General features: G+C 38.7%; 3 long non-coding RNA genes across 3 annotated transcripts; 2 read left to right on the plus strand and 1 right to left on the minus strand.

Annotated features, from left to right (window-relative positions):
* Positions 1 to 3699: 3699 nt before the first annotated feature.
* LOC110923024 lies at positions 3700 to 5633 on the plus strand. Its single transcript, XR_002583640.2, has 3 exons — positions 3700 to 3856; positions 4369 to 4435; positions 5395 to 5633. It is a non-coding gene; the product is annotated as an uncharacterized LOC110923024 (long non-coding RNA).
* Positions 5634 to 10692: 5059 nt separating this feature from the next.
* LOC110923023 lies at positions 10693 to 12627 on the plus strand. The gene is made up of 3 exons (XR_002583639.2): positions 10693 to 10849; positions 11362 to 11428; positions 12389 to 12627. It is a non-coding gene; the product is annotated as an uncharacterized LOC110923023 (long non-coding RNA).
* A 3988-nt stretch (positions 12628 to 16615) lies between these two features.
* LOC110921621 lies at positions 16616 to 24604 on the minus strand. The gene is made up of 3 exons (XR_002582505.2): positions 24208 to 24604; positions 23708 to 23767; positions 16616 to 16809 (listed from the first exon to the last, which is right to left on the minus strand). It is a non-coding gene; the product is annotated as an uncharacterized LOC110921621 (long non-coding RNA).
* Positions 24605 to 25824: the final 1220 nt, after the last annotated feature.

Below are 25824 nucleotides of genomic sequence, written 5' to 3' on the forward strand. Positions count from 1 at the left end.
AGTCAACTGGTCGGATTAGGGTGATTCCTGTCTGATCGAACGACTTGGGACTTGTCGAGGTTCTGTTGTGTAGCAAGTTATCACATCGTCTCAATCAAACTGCAAAACTTTCAAAAATAATCAAGTTCAAGACGATCTGGTTCGTTGGGACGGATTGCCGTCCGATCGGATAGCCATCCGATCGAACTGCTATCCGATCAGAATGCACTTGGTTCCACACTTAAACTTTTTCTTCAAGCTTGCAAGACTCTGAACGTCGAACGGATTGCCGATCGGATAGCCATCCGATCGAACGACCATCCGATCATCTGACTTTTGGAACTTCGACACTTAACCATTTTCATAACTTTCAAAGAACATCAGTTTCTAACGGATTGCTATCCGATCGGATTGCTATCCGATCGAGTGACCATCTTACTGTGAACTTGTTCTCACTAAGTGTCCTGCCAATCGGATCGCTGTCCGATCGAACGACCGTTCGATTGATCGACCTGAAAGGTAGAGATACTTCTCTGTTTTTAAAATGCTACAATGAAAACTTCAAAGCCATCATACACAAACACATCCTTACCAAATGAATGTTAATCCAATCGAATGGCCATCCGACTGGATGACCATCCGAACGGATTGACATCCAATCGAATTACCAACCGATCGGATAGCCATCCGATCGGATTACCATCCGACACTCAATCACTTTTCACTGTTTTACGCGTCGTTCTTCACTTATGCTATCGTTAACTATTCAGGCTAATCTCTCAGTGCTCCCTTCAATCCAAGACAGTGTTTATTAACTTAAACGCTATCTGTGAGTATACTCGAACCCTTTTTGCTTTACGCACTTTTGGGTGTTACATATGTTACTTATTCAATTCATAATTGACACACTACGCAAACACTATTTGTATGCTGACCGTTATTGCATGCTACGTGTCATTCGATGAAATGCTTGTATGTTATGTTAACAAAGTGATTGTTGCCTGACACCTTAGCAACAATTGTACTATAGTTTGGACTCAGCACCTGTCGTGGACAAGGGTTGTTAAGGGCTTTACTTCACGTGTCCCAGTGGGGATATGCGTTGCGCATTCTACAACTCACAGTCACGTCTGTGCATATTTCTCTGTCGATAACCTACTTGCTTTCACATTGTACATGTTACATGCTGGTTATGCGTAAACGATTTCGAACTCTATTATACTATCAAACTTGTATGCTCACCTTTACACTATGTGTATTGACTCTATTTTAACGTATGTGACAGGTGCTTAAGATTCTAGGATTGCTGTGCTTTGGTGAATCAAGCTAGGGGTCTAGTTATGTCACGCTTAAATATGAGTGGTTGGAACAGTGTTTGTTTTTTAGACAATTATTTGTAATAACTGTTTTATTTAGATATGTTGTGGTATGGGACATGACGTTTTAATATCTGGTAATTAATTGTTGTTATGGATACTCATGGACAACCTGTTTCGCTCAGTGCCATGCCCCGATGTTTCCGCCATCGGTTGGGGTGTGACACGAAATTCCTGAGAAGATTGTTTACATCAGAAATCGTGAAGGAAACCCTTAGATTTCGCAGTAGGCAATCATTTTATGCTGAAAGTTTCACCCTGGGAGAGAGTGTGGTGCGCTTTGGGAAGCGTGGCAACCTAAATACACAAATACGATAATCGAACAATGTTCACACTGTTGTTCACATCTCAAATCTGAAGAAATGGTTGCATGACGAAACACTTGCGATCTCTTTGCAAGAACCCTAGATCGATGATAAGTTATAGTTATTGAGGAACCAAAGCACAATCGAATTCCAGATACGAGGGTTCGTTGGAACTCAAGATTAAGTACCCTTAGTTATTCAAAGCTGTTGGATCTAATCTCAATGCGACTGATGAAATTCCCTTTCAAGTTGGGGATGATGTGGCACCCGACGAAAATCCATAGTTCTCTTGGTCTATCACTCCACTTTTCTGAGATTGCTTACCAAATTTTGGGACGAAATTTCTTTCAAGTTGGGGATGATGTGACAACCCGAACTTTCAAGGTTAGCATTACCTGATCCCATGACCATTAGCTGGTATTGTTACGCCTTATTATGTTGTGACTGAGTGTATGTTATATCAAACGTGATTTAATTATATGAGATTGTTATTGTTTGCATAACTATAAGTTGTTTTACTATTAGGTGTTGAGTTAGGAGTTATCAGTCAATCGCACACCTTCCAACTCGTACACCACTCTCCGAGTCGCACACCCCTCATCTGGGCAACACCTTCACCTTGCCAATTATATGAGATTGTATGTTATATCAAACATGATTTAATTATATGAGATTGTTATTGTTTTCATAACTATAAGTTGTTTTAATATTAGGTGTTAAGTTAGGAGTTATCAGTCAATCGCACACCTTCCAACTCGCACACCACTCTCCGAGTCGCATACCCCTCATCTGGGCCACACCTTCTCCTTACGAACTACATAAAACCCTCGGCCCAGTCCTCTGAGTCCAAAACGGAGCCCAGACGGGTCCAAGGGTCCAACTCGCATGATCCAAGTTTGTTGCACACACATCAAATTGAGAATGGTTCTCATTTATTCTACAAACATCAAAACACCAAACCCTAGTTTTGTTCCTCTTTATCTCCCTCTGATCGACGGCGACCTAGCCTCATGTCGAAGCTTTCTTGGCTACAGAACAACATCCTATTCGCTCTAGAAATTGGTATGTATGCTCATCATCCTTGGCTTGGTTATGTGATTGTATGATTTGTTGAATGTGTATGTGTGAAATTAAAAGCATGACCTAGGGTTTTAGAAGTACATCGACTAGAATCTGGTCGATCATTAGTCTTGGTAAACGAGTAATGATGAATCAATGATCTTTAGTATGAGTTGACGTCCATGAACTTGACGATATGTGATATAGACTGAATTCGAATATTATCTTATGATGAATAATTGTTAGGGAACAATTAGAGTTGCATGATGAAAACACTTTTGACGAATTGATTAGAGTTAAATGCTTGGTTGGTCCCTGTGGTTTGCAAAAATTTCAGACTTGGTCCTAGTGGTTAACTAATTACACGTTTGGTCCCAAAAGTTGTCAAAAATGCACTCGGTTGGTCCCCAGCCCTAACATCAGTTAAATATCTCAGTTAAATCCATGTTAAATGACCAACATACCCTTGCTTATTAACAAAACCCACTGCATCATCTTCAAACCCTGCTACTCATCTTCTCCAACCCCTCTCTCTAAAAAAACCCCACCACCCCTCCAGTTGTTTCTATTTCTCTCTCTAAAGCTCCTCTTTTTCTCTCTATTTCACCAAATTTGCGGTTGCGTCTGCCAATTGTTCACCAGTGTTGTACACCGGTAGTGTTTAGGTCACCGGAAACCGTTTTGTCGCTGGAGAAATTTCGTTTCGGAGCTATGTTTTTTCGTTAAAGTCAGAAATTTGGAAATTGAGAGGCTATTTGTAACATCCCGAAATTTTAAAACTATATACTAGAATTATAAAATACATAATAAACAAGAATAAACTAACTAGGATAAATAACCTAGTTAGTTAAGAATCTTGTAGTAACACTTGAATGAGTTAAAAGGGGGCCAAGAATATAAACTAGATGAGAGTGGAGGGACTAAAGATGTTAAAATAAAAACCCTAATTACTAAAATAGTAAAAATCAACCAAACACCCCATTTCAAGAGGTGTCTGGTCGATCATCAAGCAGGGGCGACAGGGGGTTCTTCACCCAAACCCTAGTTTGCAAGAAAACCACAAATTGGAGCCTCAAATCACTTAGAAATCGAAATTCAAGCACTAAATCGTGATCACCTTGTCAAAAGGATCCTAAGGTATGTCAAATTAGGTTATTTTGATACAAATTCAAATTCTGCCATGAGATTGAAATCAAAGGTTGAGCTTGATCATGTGTTGTAAAACATGAAATTGGAAGTAATGTGAAGTCTAGGGACAAACCCTAGATGATTTCTTGTTGAAATCTTGCATGTTAGTTGTAGAAATCAAAATCACTATAGTGGGTGATTAGTAAGTTAGTAGAACTTGATAAACACTAGGATTAAGACTCTTGTTCTAGTGAAAATTTAAAATTTGGAGATAATCTCTGAAATTGTTGATGTTAAAATATGTGTATAATGTCTAATTGAAGTTAATTTGAGTGATAAATTCAAGTTATGAACTTGGTTTAGATCATGTAAGAATCTGACCCGCAAGGTGTTTGATAAAACGCCTAAATGAGGATTAAAATGTTAAAAATTGCTAAAAACGCAGACTTACATATGTAATGAATGAATGCGTTAAAGCTTATGAAAAAGAGTTCTAATCTTTTATGAATTGGACTCTTTAGGCAAGGAATCCGGGACGTCAAGTGGACACGCCGGAGGTGATACCCGCGGAAAAGGTGTGCTTTGAAGGTACGCGACTTTAGTCTCGTCAAATTAAGTTTATTTACTTTGGTTTGAAATGTAATTGATGTTGTAGTGTAAAGGATGCGTTTGATGTGTCGCTATGTGCCGAAGTGCACTCGACTATCAAACGGGTCAAAACAAGAACTCGGTATTTAGTTGGGTTAGTCATTGAAGTGATGGTTTTCACTAAATGGCAAAACGGGTCAAAATGATGTTTTAAAATAGTCACGGAAGTAGCGACTTGAAAGTCTCATATCTAGATAAATGATAAATTGCACCATGCTAATGATTTGGTGATAGTGAATCTATGTATAAGAACCCGGGATATGGGTCGAACAATGATGTTAAAGAAAAGAAAAAGGATTGTTGAAACGGAATGCTTGAATTCCGAACAATCTAGTAATAGTTTTAGAGGAAATGCAAAGCCAGGGAATTGGCGTGAAAACACCAAGTATGTGAGCCCGGGTATTTGGGTAAATATGTTGAAAAGGTTTTAAGATGAAAGGAGGTGCTATGCACACTCACTAGTGGGTCGAATAATGGTAATAAGGAAATTCGTGAACCAATTAGTGGTATCACGGTTTCCGCAATATAAAATTTACATGGTTAAGTCCGAAATCTTATTTCGGACTCATAGCAATAAGAATTGGTTGAATCGGATCACGGAGTAAAGAGTCATGAGCTTCCAAAGTTGAAAAAAAAATAGCTAAATGATGAATGTGCAGAACCCACCGTAAATTACGGCTCCACTGTAATTTACGGTGGACAACAAAGTGTTACGGTGCTTTGCTACTGTCTTACGGCAGAACCATAATATTCCCAGGTTCACCGTAATTTACGGTGATACCGTAAATTACGGTGGAACCCAGCAAAAACTTATATTTTGTAGCCACTTGTGTTATTAAAATTTGTTTATACATTATATATTAAAGTCAAAACTAACGATTTTTAGTGTTTGACTCTAGGTATGGATGAATCTCTCCCGGATGATGATCAAGCATTTTGTCAAGAACCGAACACGCAATTTGAAGCTTCCGCATTGAATATGATCTTGTCTAAACTTAAACATGTCATATAAATTTTGTTAATGATGTTTTGAATCCCTTTAAACTAGTTATTAGTTGACTAGTAGGGGTTGTCTTTAAATGAATTATGCACTATCTAGAACATGTTAGGAAAAATTTGTTAGTATGTATGGTTTAAACACTAATGCGTTTGTAAACTCTAATATTTATAAAGTCTCACGAAATATTTAGCTTAAATTATGTTAAACTATTAAGGGTGTTACAAGTTGGTAATCAGAGCTTAAGGTTGTCAACAAAAGTGTTCGGTTCAAGCTTGATCGATCGTCCGGTAAGAATTAATTTATTATGTTAACAAAATTATGTCTTATATATGAATGAGAAGGAAATTAAAGTGCATGGGAAAAGTGTGTTAACACACTTAAACCCGGGAGGTGCATTAAATTTAAGCAGTTAAAGCAAGTTGAGAACTTGACTAAACCAAAACAAAAGAAGCAATGTTATAAACGAAATGTTTAACGTTTAAATGTAAACATTTCAGTTTCAAAGATGACGGATAAAGGAAATGACGAAGCGGTGCCAAGAGTCACCGAACAAATGAGAGAAGTGATTGCTGAAGAGGTAGGAAAAGCAATCGAGAATAGTTTGTCGGGTTTTATCGATAAAATCCAAACCACGGTGTTATCAGTGGTGGATGAAAGGATAAAGAAATTGGAGGATAATGCAAGTTCAGCCAAGGAGAAATTGGTAGAGCGTAAGGGTTGCTCGTACAAAGAATTTATGGCATGCAAACCACCACTCTACAACGGAGAAGTGGATCCGATAGTGTGTCAAAGGTGGTTAAGTGATATAGAAGGGGTATTTGAGAGAACCCACTGTGACGCAAATGACTTCGTGGCGTATGGCACGGGTCAACTGAGAGGACAAGCAAAAGATTGGTGGGATAATAAGAAAAAGGAAATCGGTAGTGAAGAAGCGAAGGCGATGACATGGGATGAGTTTAAGGTACCCTTCCTTAAACATCACAGTCCCAAGGCGGTTATTAATCGAATCAAAGAGGAATTTATCCAGCTTAGGCAGAAGGGCGAGTCCATTGATAAAATCACGGGAACTTTTCTTGACAAATTAAGGTTCTGTGATGAATTGGTGACGACCGAAGAGCAGAAGGTGTATTATTATTATAATATGCTAAGCGCGGAGTATCGGGAGTTCATGACTCCCTCAAAATATGAAACCCTCACCGAAATCATCAACGCCGCTCGGGAAAGAGAGATAGAGTTGAAGAAACAAATAGAGAGGGGTGAAAGAAGGACGCAAGTGGTTAATCCAAGTCCCACGAAGAAGGCACGCGTGAATGACTCGTCAAAGAAGCAAGAAGGAAAGAGTAGCTCGCCAAGCTGTAAAGTGTGTGGGAAAGGGCACAAGGGTGAGTGCCGGTTTAAGGACAAGTCGTGTCCTATATGCGGGAAGACAGGGCACACGGCTGTATTGTGCCCGGGGAAAGTTTCGGTATGCTACAAATGCTATCAGCCGGGTCACAAGAAATCCGAGTGTCCGGAATTGTCCGGAAAGAAGGAAGACAAGGGTGCGCACACTGAAGCACCAAAAGCAAAAGCTAGATCTTTCCAGCTAACGGCAGTCGAGGCGAAAACGGAACCCGATGTGGTCTCAGGTATATTTGCCATAAATTCAATTCCTGCTCATGTGCTATTTGACACGGGTGCGAATAAGTCCTTTATTTCACATGGACTTATTCGACATCCTTCCTTTGTACTAACAAAATTACCTATGCCTTTAGAGGTAGAAATAGGTGACAACAAAAGTTTCCTTGTATGTGATATATGTCGAGATTGTAAGATAAGCATAGATGATGAGGAATACCCGATAGATTTAATCCCTATGTCCATGGGAGAGTTCCAAGTAGTGGTCGGAATGGATTGGCTATCCCGACATAATGCGAAAGTCATGTGTTTCCGCAAGGAGATAAAACTAAAATCTCCAAGTGGAAAATCGATTATCATACGTGGTGAGAAGGAAGGAAAACCGGTTATGTGCTCGATGATAAAAGCTTACAAGCTCATGAAGCACGGATGTAGAGCATTCATGATATACGCGAATGAACCAAACAAAGGATCGTTAAGGATTGAAGACGTGCCGGTAGTGCGCGAATACGCCGATGTGTTCCCGGAAGACCTACCGGGAGTACCGCCGGAACGGGAGATAGAGTTCGGGATCAAATTGATTCCGGGCGCGAAACCCGTGGCCAAGGCTCCGTATCGGCTCGCACCCTCCGAATTGCAAGAGTTAATGTCTCAAATTCAAGATCTCCTCGACAAAGGCTTTATTCGCCCGAGTGTGTCACCGTGGGGCGCGCCGGTGTTGTTCGTTAAGAAAAAGGATGGGAGTATGCGTATGTGCATCGATTACCGCGAGTTGAACAAACTCACGGTGAAAAATCGATATCCACTTCCAAGGATTGACGATTTATTCGATCAATTACAAGGTGCTAAATGGTTCTCCAAAATCGACCTTAGATCGGGGTACCACCAGTTGAGAGTCAAGGAGGAAGATATACCGAAGACGGCATTCCGTACACGATACGGACATTACGAATTCCTGGTGATGTCCTTTGGGTTAACAAATGCGCCCGCGGCCTTCATGGACCTCATGAACCGGGTCTGTAAGTCCATGTTAGATAAGTCGGTAATAGTTTTTATTGACGACATTTTAATATACTCAAAGGACGAAGCGGAACACGCAAGACATTTGTACGAAGTCTTGGAGACGCTCAGAAGGGAAAAGTTGTATGCAAAGTTTTCAAAATGCGCCTTCTGGTTGCGAGAGGTGCAATTTCTTGGGCACGTCATCAACGCAAACGGGGTATTAGTAGACCCGTCGAAAATAGAAGCTGTGGCGAAATGGAATCCACCGAGAAATCCTTCGGAAATCAGAAGCTTTTTGGGGCTTGCGGGTTATTATCGGAGGTTCATACAAGACTTCTCCAAAATTGCCATGCCACTGACCAAACTAACCCGCAAGGAGGAGAAATTTATTTGGGGTGAGGACCAAGAAAAGGCGTTTCAAACGCTTAAGGAAAAATTGACACAAGCACCGGTATTGTCATTACCGGATGGAACGGATGATATGACAGTTTACTCGGATGCCTCGCATTCGGGGCTTGGTTGCGTTCTGATGCAACGAGGCAAGGTTATAGCCTATGCCTCAAGGCAGCTAAAAACTCACGAAAAGAGATATCCTACTCATGACCTCGAGCTAGCGGCGGTGGTGTTCGCCTTGAAAATATGGAGGCATTATCTGTACGGGGTAAGGTTCACTATTTTTACCGACCACAAAAGCCTAAAGTATTTCTTCGATCAGAAGGAATTAAATATGAGGCAAAGGCGGTGGTTGGAGACGGTAAAAGATTTTGATTGTGATATACATTACCATCCCGGGAAGGCTAATGTAGTAGCGGATGCGTTAAGCCGAAAGACAGATTATGCGCCTATTCGAGTCCGATCGATGCAACTAATTGTGACATCGGGATTGCTCGACCAAATTCGAAAATCTCAAGGTGAAGCAATGAAAGAAGAGAATGTGAAAAAGGAAAGAATAGTAGGGCAGTTAAAAGACTTGGAGGACGGCAACCAAGGATTAAAAACTCGATTTGGGAGAATTTGGGTTCCCAATACATGTGGAGCCAAAGCACTTTTACTTGACGAAGCCCATAAATCTCGTTATTCGATACATCCGGGGGCGACCAAGATGTATAATGATTTAAAACAAAATTATTGGTGGCCCGGAATGAAAAGAGATATCGTGAAGTACGTGGAGAAGTGTTTGACTTGTTTACAAGTCAAAGCAGAGCATCAAAAACCATACGGTAAGCTGCAACCATTAGACATTCCAGTTTGGAAGTGGGAACAAATTACGATGGACCTACTGACTAAACTTCCAAAAACCAGCCGTGGTTTTGACGCCATATGGGTAGTTGTGGACCGATTGACAAAAAGTGCACATTTCATTCCGATTCGGGAGACTTATACATCAGAAAAGATGTCCGAAGTGTACACCAATGAAATTGTGACGCGTCACGGAGTACCGATATCCATAGTGTCTGACAGAGATACTCGGTTTACGTCTGATTTTTGGCGTGGTTTCCAAGAGCAAATGGGAACCAAGCTGTTCATTAGCACTGCTTACCATCCCCAAACGGATGGGCAGAGTGAGAGAACAATCCAAACGCTAGAAGATATGTTGCGCGCTTGCATTATCGACTTTGGGGGCAGTTGGGATGTCCATTTACCCTTAGTCGAATTTTCATATAACAACAGTTATCACGCGAGTATCAAAATGGCTCCATATGAGATGTTATATGGAAGAAAGTGCCGAACCCCGGTTTGTTGGGGAGAAGTTGGTCCACGGGGGTTAGCTCAGACTGATATAATCCGAGCTACAAATTGTAAGATCGACTTGATCCGCACACACTTAAAAGCGGCTCAGGATCGACAAAAATCCTATGCGGATAAACGAACGAGGCCAATAGAATTTCAGGTGGGCGATAAGGTAATGTTGAAAGTATCGCCGTGGAAGGGGATAATTCGATTTAGAAAAAGAGGAAAGTTGAGTCCAAGATTTATCGGGCCATTCGAAATCGTGGAACGGGTTGGAAAGGTAGCATACCGTCTCGAGCTACCTGAAGAGTTGAGTGGGATACACAGTACATTCCACGTGTCACATCTTCGTAAATGTTTAGCGGACGAAACTGCTCGTGTCCACTACAACGATATCGAGGTGGATAACAGCCTTAACTACGCGGTAAGGCCAATTGCAATCCTAGATCGTAAAGTGAAAAGTTTGAGAAACAAAAGGATCAACCAAGTGAAGGTTAAATGGGAACACCGTAAGGGTGCGGATACTACGTGGGAGTCCGAAGAAGAAATGCAACGGCTCTACCCTACGCTATTCGGTACGTAATTCGGTTTCGGGGACGAAACCCTCTTTAAGGGGGTGGACTTGTAACATCCCGAAATTTTAAAACTATATACTAGAATTATAAAATACATAATAAACAAGAATAAACTAACTAGGATAAATAACCTAGTTAGTTAAGAATCTTGTAGTAACACTTGAATGAGTTAAAAGGGGGCCAAGAATATAAACTAGATGAGAGTGGAGGGACTAAAGATGTTAAAATAAAAACCCTAATTACTAAAATAGTAAAAATCAACCAAACACCCCATTTCAAGAGGTGTCTGGTCGATCATCAAGCAGGGGCGACAGGGGGTTCTTCACCCAAACCCTAGTTTGCAAGAAAACCACAAATTGGAGCCTCAAATCACTTAGAAATCGAAATTCAAGCACTAAATCGTGATCACCTTGTCAAAAGGATCCTAAGGTATGTCAAATTAGGTTATTTTGATACAAATTCAAATTCTGCCATGAGATTGAAATCAAAGGTTGAGCTTGATCATGTGTTGTAAAACATGAAATTGGAAGTAATGTGAAGTCTAGGGACAAACCCTAGATGATTTCTTGTTGAAATCTTGCATGTTAGTTGTAGAAATCAAAATCACTATAGTGGGTGATTAGTAAGTTAGTAGAACTTGATAAACACTAGGATTAAGACTCTTGTTCTAGTGAAAATTTAAAATTTGGAGATAATCTCTGAAATTGTTGATGTTAAAATATGTGTATAATGTCTAATTGAAGTTAATTTGAGTGATAAATTCAAGTTATGAACTTGGTTTAGATCATGTAAGAATCTGACCCGCAAGGTGTTTGATAAAACGCCTAAATGAGGATTAAAATGTTAAAAATTGCTAAAAACGCAGACTTACATATGTAATGAATGAATGCGTTAAAGCTTATGAAAAAGAGTTCTAATCTTTTATGAATTGGACTCTTTAGGCAAGGAATCCGGGACGTCAAGTGGACACGCCGGAGGTGATACCCGCGGAAAAGGTGTGCTTTGAAGGTACGCGACTTTAGTCTCGTCAAATTAAGTTTATTTACTTTGGTTTGAAATCTAATTGATGTTGTAGTGTAAAGGATGCGTTTGATGTGTCGCTATGTGCCGAAGTGCACTCGACTATCAAACGGGTCAAAACAAGAACTCGGTATTTAGTTGGGTTAGTCATTGAAGTGATGGTTTTCACTAAATGGCAAAACGGGTCAAAATGATGTTTTAAAATAGTCACGGAAGTAGCGACTTGAAAGTCTCATATCTAGATAAATGATAAATTGCACCATGCTAATGATTTGGTGATAGTGAATCTATGTATAAGAACCCGGGATATGGGTCGAACAATGATGTTAAAGAAAAGAAAAAGGATTGTTGAAACGGAATGCTTGAATTCCGAACAATCTAGTAATAGTTTTAGAGGAAATGCAAAGCCAGGGAATTGGCGTGAAAACACCAAGTATGTGAGCCCGGGTATTTGGGTAAATATGTTGAAAAGGTTTTAAGATGAAAGGAGGTGCTATGCACACTCACTAGTGGGTCGAATAATGGTAATAAGGAAATTCGTGAACCAATTAGTGGTATCACGGTTTCCGCAATATAAAATTTACATGGTTAAGTCCGAAATCTTATTTCGGACTCATAGCAATAAGAATTGGTTGAATCGGATCACGGAGTAAAGAGTCATGAGCTTCCAAAGTTGAAAAAAAAAATAGCTAAATGATGAATGTGCAGAACCCACCGTAAATTACGGCTCCACCGTAATTTACGGTGGACAACAAAGTGTTACGGTGCTTTGCTACTGTCTTACGGCAGAACCATAATATTCCCAGGTTCACCGTAATTTACGGTGATACCGTAAATTACGGTGGAACCCAGCAAAAACTTATATTTTGTAGCCACTTGTGTTATTAAAATTTGTTTATACATTATATATTAAAGTCAAAACTAACGATTTTTAGTGTTTGACTCTAGGTATGGATGAATCTCTCCCGGATGATGATCAAGCATTTTGTCAAGAACCGAACACGCAATTTGAAGCTTCCGCATTGAATATGATCTTGTCTAAACTTAAACATGTCATATAAATTTTGTTAATGATGTTTTGAATCCCTTTAAACTAGTTATTAGTTGACTAGTAGGGGTTGTCTTTAAATGAATTATGCACTATCTAGAACATGTTAGGAAAAATTTGTTAGTATGTATGGTTTAAACACTAATGCGTTTGTAAACTCTAATATTTATAAAGTCTCACGAAATATTTAGCTTAAATTATGTTAAACTATTAAGGGTGTTACACTATTTGAGCGGTTTTTTGTTGGATCGAGTTGTGATTCAGTGGATTAGAGTGGTTTGATTGATGATTAGGTTGGATCTTGTGACGGTTTTGTTCTTCTTCTTCCAACCACCGCCGAAAACCTGCATCAACCATGTTCTTCTTCTTCCAACCACCAAGGAGGTTTTGAGGTTGTTTGGGCGGTCAGAGGTGGTACGGGTGGGGAATTTGACGGTTGTGGGATCGTTGAGGATAATGCCCTTGAGGATGAAAAAGTTCACATCTTGTTGTGAATTTCTGCTTCAATTTCAGTCATGGTTCAATCGACCCACATTAGAAAACCTTGAAATCTACAAGGGTTTGTGAAAAACTTCTCATCTTGTTGTAATTTTTGCTTCAATTTCATGTTTTCTGTGATGGTTTATGTAGAAAAGATATGGGTATCTCTGTTTTTTATTGGGTGTTTGCAGGTTCTTCTCAATTTTAATTGGAATCCCCAATTGATGGATGGGTTGTTTCAAAGTCAAGTTGCTGTAATTGGGTGGGAATTCTTTGTGGTTATGGTCGTCACAATACACTTGAGGATGATGATGTTGTTAGTGGTGGCTGTTTATGACGGTGGAGGTGGTTGCGGTGGGTTGAAGGTGACGGAGAAGGTGGAGGGTGGTTGAAGGTGACGATGGAGGTGGTGGGTTGAAGGTGACAATGGTGGTGATGGTGGGTTGAAGGTGGAGGTGGAGGTGGTGGGTGGTGAAAGGAGGAAGAAGATGAGGGGTGAACCTCATTGTTTTTTTTTTAATATTTTTCAGTGTTTTTTTTTTGTAGTTCAAGGGCAATCTAGTCTTTTTACACCCACTTAACTTAGAAAATTAACATGGGTTAGATATAAGGACCAACTGAGTGCATTTTTGACAAGTTTTGGGACCACGAGTGTAATTAGTAAACTACTAGGACCAAGTCTGAAATTTTTGCAAACCACAGGGACCAACCAAGCATTTAACTCAATTGATTATGATTACCAGTTGTTATGTGGCATGGAAGTAGGATCAATATCGGATCAGTGATTTAGTGTGTTATTTGGTGAAACGGTGGTAATTATCAAGTATACAGATTCGAGTTGTTGGTGCTTTGATTATGCAAAAGAACTAGGGTATCCAATGATCAGTGTTCGATGTTAATAACGAATAATGGTTGGAAATGATTGAGTTGTTTGAATTGATTGAATGAGGATTATGTTGTAACTGCTTGCTTGTGATTAGGGGTTTAGAAAATTAGAAACTAGTAACCGATTAGATCTTGTAGCTGATTGGGGGGATATGTTTACGGAAAATAAGGGAAACGGTTGGCTAGGTCGGTCGCACAAGTGCAGCTCGCACACTTACAGCCAATCGCACAATATATTTGGATCACACACTCCTTGGGCCGGGTTAGGTTTGGATCACATAAGTGAAATGGGTCGCAAAATATATCCGGATCACACACTTGAGGCTCAATCGCACCAATGAACCTCACTCGCACACTCCAGTGGGCCGTACCCCAGCTAATGGGCCTGCTTTGTCACAGGTCGCACAAGTTAACCAAATCGCACACTTGTATAGTTGATGAAATTGATGGCTAGGTGCTAAGGTTTAACATGAAATTAATATGTGAACCTGTACGTGACTCGAATACTTGCTATGTGATCTCGTGGTGATAATTGGTTATTACGCCGTAGGATAAACTGTTATGACTCGTATGATATGTGTGTTATGTGTACGCTACATGTGTAATGTGAATGTGGAATATGTGATTTATGTGCATATAAACTGATTGTCTTTTGGTAACCACGGTAGGGTTTGATTGACTAACTGGGAACGGGTAATGTAACGTAACATACCGAGCAATCTAAGGTGAGTTCACTGCTCTTTTTCAAGCATGCGTCCCGGGGTGGGACATCTGGTAAATATTCTGGGGAGGAATATTGGGTAAATGGGTTTAACTGGAATGTTAAGCTGGGATGTTGGATAATACACTCACCTTCTATCACTTAAGTCCCATCTACTATCGAATTAGTTGCCCGGGAGGCAACAGGGTATTTAGTTGATAACGCTATTAGGTTTGGCACCCTCACAACGTACCGGGGAGGACGGGTGTGAACTAATTACCTTAACCACTCGACCAATGTCTGATAGAGCATTGGGGAAGGGCAAACAATCTGGAGCCATCTTGCGGTATTGAGTTATTATCAACATTGTTTTTGGATTTGCTTTTAAACTGAACTAAACATTTGGCAACTAAACGTGTAACATGGTTTTCGGTAAACAAGTGAACTCGCCAGCGGTATGCTGATACACTTTTCTGCATGCTTGCAGGCCTATAGGTACATATAATTGGAACTTGTTGTCTCGGATGCTGGAGTGGTCATGGGTCGAGATACATGGAATCACGAAACAAGTCTAATGGTTTTTATACACTTGGGTTATGAAATTCTTAACTATTGTATTATGCTTCCGCTGAACAATGAATAATGTTTTGTAACGTTTTATTTTAATAAATGAAAGTTTTATTTGAAATCTTGTTACGAGTTCAATGTGATTGGTGGCTAGATCCTGGTACGTCACACGCCTCGCGGGGGTTTCTGCATGTGGTATTTTGGGGGTGTGACAGTACCACCTTCAACACCACTCTCCTCATATACACAACACAATTATTCTTCTCATTTTATTTACAATATCGATGTTTACACCATCATTGAATAGATAACGTGTTTGATTGGACAATAAGAAGAATTCAAAAGAATTTCCTAAATTCCTTCAAGAAAATGAATTTAACGTTATATATGTGTGGTGAGTTAAAGTACAATATTTCTTAACGTACGATACGTACAAGATGAAGTTACGCACGTTATAAAACTCAAACACTTAATCATGCATGTTGAAAAACCATAAATCACACATGTTGAAAACCATAATCATGCATGTACAAAATCAGAAATCACACATGGGGTAAAAACTTAATCACGCATGGTATAAAACTAATTACACATGTTATAATTTCATCTCGTACGTATTGTACGCTAATAAATATTTTATTTTACACTTTCCCTATATATATACACACATATATATTCAAAATATCATGAGAAACCATAATGTTTTCATTTCTTGAATTTGGTCACCCAAGTTTTGAAAGTTATTCACTTTTGGTTTCTTATTTAAGAGAGTAACGGAATAGTGTTAGGCAGTTGTGTGGCATTTTTTAAATAGACCTACACAAAGCAGCAAATCACAACTTTCCATGTCGCATCACTACAAGTTTTTATGTCTTTGTTTTTGCTAGTCTAAATCGCAGATAGAACGACATGATGCAACTTGAAATAGGTCGGTTCGTACAGAAGATTATTAATCTTGTTTGTATGTCGATGATATTAGCGCACCCAAAAATCTATTTGGATACTCTTTGACTTCTATACGAGTCATATAGGTCTATACGGGTCGTATAGACATAAAAGTTAAAAGTCAAATATGCAGATGTAAGTTCTTATTTGCCGGCTGGCTGGACCTATACGGGTCGTAGGCCTATACTGATCGTATTGGATTGTTTTTTTTACATTTTTTATATAATAATCTATCATTTTAACAAAGTTTCATAGAACAATTCTTTATTTTTTGAAACAAAAATATTTTTAAAAAATTATCATGTAGTATAAGTTTGGTACATGTTTATTATACCATACTATACTTATACTATAGTATTTATGTTATAATTGTATTATATACTATACTATACTACACGTATACTATACTATACGACAACTAGGGGTGTGCAAATGACAGTTCGGCTCGATTATTACCTTTAACCATGTCACACCCCGACCACGTAAAACATCAAATCGTGGCGGAAACATCGGGGAGTGTTGTAACAGAATTATTGTTCCACAACCAAGGTAATTAAAATATTATCTTATTCATCACCCGAGGGTGGAATTCATTGTTCAAACAAGAACCAACAAGCTACATTATCTTAAAAACTACCGAAATAAAGAGCACATGACGAAATTTAAACTATGTCTAGCTTCATTTTATAGTCACTAAGGCCCAAGTCCACCCTAGCGTGTCACGATCATCCTACGCATTTGCTCCTGAAACACATGTGAAAATAAAGTACGTTAGCATAAAAATGCCAGTGAGTAACATAGGTTTTGTGAAAATAGGATTCATGACTTAGGTTTTAGAAAAGGGTTGTTTAACAAAGTCAGTCATGATCCTTGTAACATGTTTTGTTTTATAAATCATTTGAAAAGCGATGAATAAGTAGATGATATGTGATAAAGTAATGTAAGGTTAAATGAATAATTAAGTAAAATGAGTTTGTATATATATATCAAACAGTGTTGTAAATCAATGTTTTTGTGAAAAATATGTTATTTGTAAGAAAAATGAATAAGTCCAAGTTGAATGACTTAAATAAACCACCCAATGAAAGTTGCCCATGTCTAAACCATTTGCCCAATGTTATTGTGAAAACCATGTCAAAATGTATATATCAATATCAACATTGTCTATGTCAAATATAATCATGTAATGTGTAATCAAAATGTCAATGTATGGTTAGTGAAATATGTATCAACTAAACCATAGGAAAAATGCACAAAACAGTGTATTGAAGTAAAACATGGTTTAAATCAACGCTATGTTTTGTGGAAAATGCATGCTATAATGAATACAGACATTTATGCGGTATTGTGAAAATGCATACATCCAAGCCTTGCAACTGTGGTGATAAACCTTTAAACAAATTAAAGGTCTATCTGTCTAAATGTTTTAATCGAATTCGGTCATTCCTTCCAATCCAAACATACCCAGGATTTCAGGAACGGGAGTTGTCAATTCCTATGGTACCATTACCTACTAACGAGCGGCGTGATCAATGTTAATGAATGTATATTGTCCCACTTAAACAAACCAAATGTCATACCCAAAATGTAAGCATGAAAATGTCATGTAAAACAAATGCACTAAGTATGATGAACATACATAGCGTGAAAATGTCATGTAAAACAAATGTACTAAGTATGCGCTAAACGAACATACGTAGCATAAAATGTCATGTAAATCGAAGTATTTAATGAACATAGCAAGTATATGATGAGAAAACATGAAAACACGAAAGTAACAAGTAGGCACATGTGTTTCACCCCAAAATGTTTGAAAAACAGTAAAAGAGGGGACTATGTACTCACTTGAGATTGCTTAGAAGTCGTAGAACAACCACCAAGCAATGCTAGAAGATCACGGAGTCAAACGGCACCTATAAAGGCATCTATATTAATAACCGGACCTATCGGAGGATCGGGTAGTACGAGGGTTCTCAAACCAAATAAGTGTGGGAACTTATGTAATATGGTTTGACAAAGCCTACATACTAAAACGAAACTTTACCTAAGTGCTTTTGACCCGTTACGACCCGCTTAGGTAGCTTACGCTACTTTAACGCGTCGTTTGCGTAAAACGCGCTTGAAACGCCTAACTAGCCCTATGACAAGCAAGATATGCCTTAACACACTTAATATTGTTGCTAAATCAGTTTAGGTGTCGAAAATTATGTTACATAAGTTTAAAATGAATTTTAGTGTAAAAAGGGCATTTTGGTAATTTTCCTAAAGCATAAGAACCACTTGTCATACAACTACTTAAATGGCGTGACCATAAGGTATAACCTTGAAAGGTTATTCCCTATACACTATGGTCACCTAATGTGTTTGGTCGTATCCTAATGATCGACCAAATGGGTCGGGTTCGTAAGCATAAGCGATTGATTAGATCGCTTACCCTTACGACCCTAAACAAGCACAAACCTAAAAGCGACGAGCTAAACATGTTAGAACATGTTTAGAAAACAGGTTTGGTATTAAAACAAACGGTTTTAATACCCTAAAGTAGTTTGGTTACAAAATGCGCAAGAAAACGCATTTTGACCGAAACTACGACTCGTCCCTAAGCCTAGATAACGTGGTAATCAGTAGGTATAGTCGCTAGGGACTATAACCAACGTGATTACGCTCACGTTATGAAGTTCAAACGAACTTCGCATTGACCATAAACTGGTCAATGCAGAAAGTCAAACAAAGTTTGACTTTCGGACTCGAAAAGCAATAAAAGAACGAAAGAATACTTACAACGGGTCCCCGCAAGATTGAATTCCGAGTACTCTCAGGTATGAAGTGTCAAAGCACCCCAACTTAGAGAGCAACCTCTGAATTCAAGTGTGAGGGAAATGGGCAAGACATGGAGGGGTATATATAGGATTTGGTGAACCGTTAAGATCGTTCCTCGCAAAGCGTGCTTCGATCTTGGCCATCCATGTGTACCCATAGTTTTTAAAAACCATTTGAGCCCATTATTTCAGTCCCCTGATTTGAAAATACCATTTGCAATGGGTTTAGAGGTGCAAGACAGCTGCATATAGCTGTTTTCAACAATTTTTCGTATCTGGGGACCTCACGCGGCCCGCCTAAAGTTTGGGGGAATCCTTACGCGCCCCGCCTGAGCAAACTTTGACAGATTTGTCAGTTTTGGTCCCTGCAGCTTAGAAACATGCGTTTTGGCCCATTTTTGACACGTTTAAGCCCCGTTAACCTCATTTCAAGGCTCTAAAATGAAGTTAAAGTATAGGGAACTCAAAACATGCTCAAAAATATCTCGGATGTCAGTTCGTTTGGTCGTACGATCGCGATGTTCGCTTAATTACGACGGAATGCGCATAAGCGCGAAAAACGATCCAAATTGCGCGATGAATGGATTTTTCTCATGCCAAACATTAAAATATAATATTTTAATGCTTACATAAATTTTTGGATGTCCGGAAGTAATCAGAACGTAAGATATGCGCGAAAGTGCAAACTTATGCACTTTTTGACACTTTTAGTCCCTGAATGAGCATAAAGTTTATTTTAGCACACCGAACCCCTCAAAGCCTATTTCTAAGCTATGTAAAGGATATTTAAGGTGTGTTTAACTTATGATCATGTTTCGGAATGTTCGTTACAGTTCAAATCGGCATACTTTCGCAGTTTGTCAATTTTAGTCCCTGTAAGCGAATTAACTGAATTTTGCCATACCAAAGCCTTCGAAACTTATTTCTAAGTTATGTAAAGGTTATTTAAGGTATGTTAAGCACAAAATGATGTTCCGGAGTATTTGTTGCATATAACTGATTACGTTTTCGTACCAGTTTGCGTAAAATTTTCCAGAAAGCGATATAGAGATTGAAATCGAATAAAGCCAAAACATGAAAAACATCAAACATGAATAAACAAACATTGGGATTAAATAACTTTATTTCATTGATAACCGAACTGTTTACAATGATTACAAGCACAAATGTCACAGTCTCCCCTACTTGTGGGAATTTCGTCCCGAAATTCGTTTAGAGGAAACTCGTGGGAATAGATGTGGATACTTCGCCTTCATTTGATCTTCACGTTCCCAAGTAAACTCAGGTCCACGTTTAGATTCCCAGCGAACTTTAACCAATGGAATGCGCTTGCGTTTAAGCCATTTGACTTCATGATCCATAATTTCCACAGGTTTCTCAACAAAGTGTAGTGTTTTATCAACACGAATTTCGTCAAGTGGTATGTGGAGGTTCTCATCAGCTAAGCACCTTTTGAGGTTGGATACGTGGAAAGTTGGATGAACATTTCCAAGTTCAGGAGGCAATTGAAGTCTGTAGGCTACCTTACCGATTCTTTCGACGATCTGGAATGGTCCAACGTATCTAGGTGCAAGTTTTCCTTTCTTTCCAAATCTGATCACACCTTTCCAAGGTGAGACCTTAAGTAATACTCGATCACCGACTTGAAAATCCAAGGGCTTGCGTTTTAGGTCCGCGTAACTCTTTTGACGGCTTCGAGCTGCCTGTAAGTTATCACGAACTTTCTTAACCTTGTCAGTTGTCTCCAGAATGAGGTCAGGTCCAGTAATCTGAGCCTCACCTATCTCATTCCAGCAGACTGGTGAACGACATTTTCGACCATAGAGAGCCTCGAAAGGAGCCATGTTGATGCTGGAGTGATAACTGTTGTTGTAGGAGAATTCAATCAATGGAAGATGTGAATCCCAACTACCACCGAAGTCGATCACACAAGCTCTAAGCATATCCTCCAAAGTCTGGATTGTTCTTTCAGTTTGGCCATCAGTTTGTGGATGATAGGCTGTGCTCAGATTGAGTTGGGTCCCCATAGCAGATTGCATGGCTCTCCAAAATCGAGAAGAGAAACGAGCATCCCTATCCGAAATAATGTTCAAAGGAACACCATGTCGTGATACAATTTCATCCACATAGATTTTAGCCAACTTTTCAGCAGAAAAATCCTCACGGATTGGCAAGAAATGCGCTGATTTAGTAAGACGATCCACAATTACCCAGATGGCATCATGACCTTTCTTAGTGCGCGGAAGTTTAGTAATGAGATCCATAGCGATTTTTTCCCATTTCCAAACTGGAATCTCTGGTTGCTCCAAAAGACCATAAGGATGTTGGTGTTCAGCCTTAACCTTGAGACAAGTAAGGCACTTTGAAACGTACAAGGCAATGTCTTTCTTCATACCAGGCCACCAATACCGAGTACGAAGATCCTTATACATTTTGTCTGAGCCAGGATGGATAGAATAACGAGACTTATGGGCCTCATCCATAAGCAAAGTACGAAGATCATCTTGGCTTGGGACCCACAAACGGTCCTTGAAATAATACGATCCATCTTCCTTCAGAACAAGATCAGGCTTAATGTGATAGGGTAATTCCTTACCCATCAAGTCTTGTGAAACACAAACATGCTGAGCCTGAGAAATGCGGGCTTGAATATCGGATCGAGCTTGGATAGCAGTTTGATCACGAATACAATGAAGCATAGTACGTTCCTTACGACTTAATGCGTCAGCCACGACATTCGCTTTACCAGGATGGTAGCGAATTTCGCAATCATAGTCGTTTAGGAGTTCGACCCAACGTCTTTGCCTCATGTTGAGTTCTTTTTGATTAAAGATGTGCTGGAGACTTTTGTGGTCAGTGAAAACCACGCATTTTGTACCGTACAAATAGTGTCTCCATATTTTGAGAGCAAAGACAACTGCACCCAACTCGAGATCATGAGTGGTGTAGTTTCTCTCATGTACCTTCAATTGTCTAGATGCGTAGGCTATGACTTTGTTCCTTTGCATTAGAACACAGCCAAGACCCAATTTCGATGCATCACAGTAGACAACAAAATCATCGTTGCCCTCAGGCAGAGTTAGAATAGGTGCATCACAAAGCTTCTGCTTCAAGGTCTGAAACGCTTCTTCTTGCTTAGAACCCCATTCAAAGGGTTTGTTTTTCTGAGTTAGAGCAGTTAGGGGAACTGCAATCTTCGAGAAGTTTTTAATGAAGCGGCGGTAGTAACCCGCAAGACCAAGAAAAGAACGAACCTCAGTAGGAGTAACGTATCAAAAGTATATGCTGTTAAAAAAGTTAATGAATATTTTTAATTGAATTTTTCTGTAAACTGTCGCCCAAATGTGACGAATTAGACCTATGTGTGATAAATGATTTTTAATGATTTTTCTATGAATAATTTGGTCATGAGAAAATTTCACAAGTCATAGTGGAATAAATGACATGTCTCATGAAAATAACATAATTTTTCGAATATGTTGGTATTTTAAATAAATTCCGGAAAACTGCTCAAAAACTGATATGCAACTATGTAAGTTGAAACTTAATGTTTGTGTAGGTGATTGTTTGTGATAGTTGGTATGAAGTGTCAATGCATGATTTGAAACCTAGGTAGACATAATACATGACATGAGGTGTAGACCTACTCATGATCACTCAACTGATTAATTAAGTATCAACGTGTTGCATGGTTATGTGTTAGTATACGTGGAGGAATACGTGAGCCCAAACTAACTAAAACGGTAACCATATCAGGACGAGGTTGACCACTTCTGCTACTATTCACATATTTTCTAGCCGAGCAAACTAAGGTGAGTTAACAACTCTTTTTCAAAGCATGCGTCCCTAGTTTGGGAAACACATGCAGTGCCCCTAGTTTGGGGCTACACGCGCATCCCTACATTGGGATCACACGTACTCTACTATCCCTGGACATGGGAATAGTACATTAAACTAAACGTAAACTATATCTGGAAGTCCCTACATATTTTACCGATTAGTATGTCGGGTTGGCAGGTGGGGTATTAGTTGATAGTGCTACTAGATTTGACAAACCTCACATCGTGCTGGGAGCCGGACGTGAACTATTGACCTTTTTAATTCATCAATGTGGATAGACATTGGTGATGGCATAAAGACTATAACGTCAACATTCGGTACACACGGTTTAGTTACCTTGATGAAGGTTAGCTACCCGAGTCATACTTGTAATGCTTTGCCTGTGAACTTACATTTACGCTCTATGCTTAAATGAAATTGTGAATTCGCCAACTTTATGTTGACACACTATTGCATGCTTTGAAGGTCGTTAGGTACAGCTGGACGAAGGCTTGCAATGGTTGGAGTGTCATGGGTTATTAACCTTACATTTTAATATTGATATGAACTTATGGTTTTGAGTTGTGTCTGGATTTTAATCTTGCTTCCGCTGTTAACTTAAACTATGTTTTAGACTTTTAAACTTTGATCACTAATCGTGTTGATTGTGATAACTTTATAACTTTAATAATTGGTTCAATATGATTAGTGGCTAGATCCTGGTCAGTCACATGCCTCGTGGTAAAACCCCGCATGTGGAATTTGAGGGTGTGACAAAAAACATCATAAAAATGTTATTTAACATTATTTTATGGCAAACTATCTAACACCGTAACACGGCCTGAACTAAAAAATGCATGTTCTCAACCCAACAGGTAGTATCTGATTGAGTGTTGACATTTAGCGAAACCTATAAAGAAAACTTGTTAGAGATGATGTTGATTCCTAAGAACAACAATATATCTAGAACCACGAAAATAAAAACCCCCAAAAGGTAAACTCACATTTGTTGTGTTCTGAAGAAGAAGAAGACAAACTTTATCCCACTTTTCTGGCTCACTAACCTGCAACCAAACATACAAAATTACAATAAGCACAAGTTTCATAATCCTAAAGTCCTCCTTGGTTTCGTAAAAAATGCCATATAAAATATACTACATTCTATACTATACAACATTTTTGTTGTTGCAAATCTAACATCATTTGCCCGGTGTTCTCAGAATTCATCAAAGTTAGAATGAATGCAAAAAATAAGTATAAGTAACACCAACTTCAATGGTCAAAATTGACATTAGTTCATTAGCAACAACTCATTCAATTAACCTAGTGCAGAATCTATTCAACAACTAACATATCACTCAAGGAAAACTCTAACTAAATGCAAATCAACAACATAACGCTACAAAATTCAAATAAACAGTTATCAACAAAACTCTAACTAAAGTGACATTGATTAAATTCTCAATACATTGTGGAAAAGTGTGAAGTGATTGATGAAATTAACCTCGAGAAGGTGGCATAGTTGTGCTTTGATGATGTCGATTTGTTCATCTAGAGCAAATTCTGGCGTAATTTGATGTTCCTCTGTCGTATGCAGCCACCACGAGTGTCGTTTCCCCCTATCGCTCACTCCCTAGCTATCACAAGCACACACAAATCCCTAACCAAGCGAGTTTTGAAATCAAAGGGAAAGAAACAAAAATAGGGTTTGGGAAGTGGATGAAGGCGTGGGAGAAGAGCATGGTGGAATATGAATCAGCTGGTTAACTTTGAGACTCTATTCAAAACCCTAATATGTGGCGAGCGGAGATATTTGCCCACCCATTCAAATTGTAACCCGTTTAATTAGTTTTCACATGTTGCCACCGCTAAAATGGTGGCAATTCAAATATAACTTTTTTCCTGTATTTGTGATGATTTAGCCACCTAAATTGTGTTTGTGGAAGAAGTTGCCACCACTTAGCTACCATATTGTACGAAGCGCATTTAATTTGCACTTTGGTGAGAAATCGGTCCCTAAATTTGCTACCGTTTTTTTGGTGGCAAATTTTGTGACAATTGCCCATTTTTCTAGTAGATACTTCACCTATACTATAATATACTATACCACACTATACGATAAATGTACCAAACCTATATTACACTATCTTTTTAGTCACACATAGAAAAAACAATAATATACCATAAATATTGTATAGATAAAATATAAGTGGAGTTCTTCGGGTGGAGAGTTGCTCTAAACCGACTCCCCACAAAAGTCGATTTTGTTTGGAGATGTATGTCTTTGATTGGCAAGGATTGTACATGGTACAAAAAAATTTAAGAATGTTTTTATTTTAAAAAAATAAATATTCTTTAGAAAATTTAAAACTATAGATAGATGTATAAAAATTTTTGTAAAGAAAACTCATTCAGTACGACCCGTATAGATCTATATGACCCATATAGGTCCAAACCACTAGACAAAATCTGGCACATCAATTTTTATTAGAAATTGAAAAAGCTATACGACCCGTATAGCTCTATACGACCGATATTGAGGATGTCGATTTAAGAACCCAGGATGTGCTAATAATACAACCCAGTAATATTCATGCTAAACCAAACTTTTAGGGTCATACCTATTATATAATGTAAACAAAACTACTACTGAAAGGAAAAACATTAATAGGCAATGATGTGAATTTTATATTTGTATAAAATGGCCTTTAAATATTGCGGTTTTGGGTTATAAAGGAACTTTTTATTTTGTTTTTTTACTGGAATTGGTACATCGAAACCGAGTTGATATTTGTTTGTATATTTTTCAATCAACGTAAAACATGTATCGACATTCTTTTGATATATCTCTACTCTCTCTCTCACGAGCATCACCTTTATCACCACCACCATCATCATCCTTGTTTCCATCACCAGTTTCAGTGACATTACCATTGTCAACATGGCCACCACCATTTCCTTGAGCTCGACATTGTTATAATTAAGTTCAAAAGTGCCCATTAAACATTTTTTAATCTGAGCTCATCAGTTAAGTATTTGATAAATAACAATTTATCTAAAGCTCAAGATCGTCCTTATTTGAAACGGTGCCAAATATCGATACCGAACCGTTACCAGTATC

Source organism: Helianthus annuus, chromosome 17 (assembly GCF_002127325.2).
Source record: "Helianthus annuus cultivar XRQ/B chromosome 17, HanXRQr2.0-SUNRISE, whole genome shotgun sequence".
Lineage (NCBI taxonomy): Eukaryota > Viridiplantae > Streptophyta > Magnoliopsida > Asterales > Asteraceae > Helianthus > Helianthus annuus.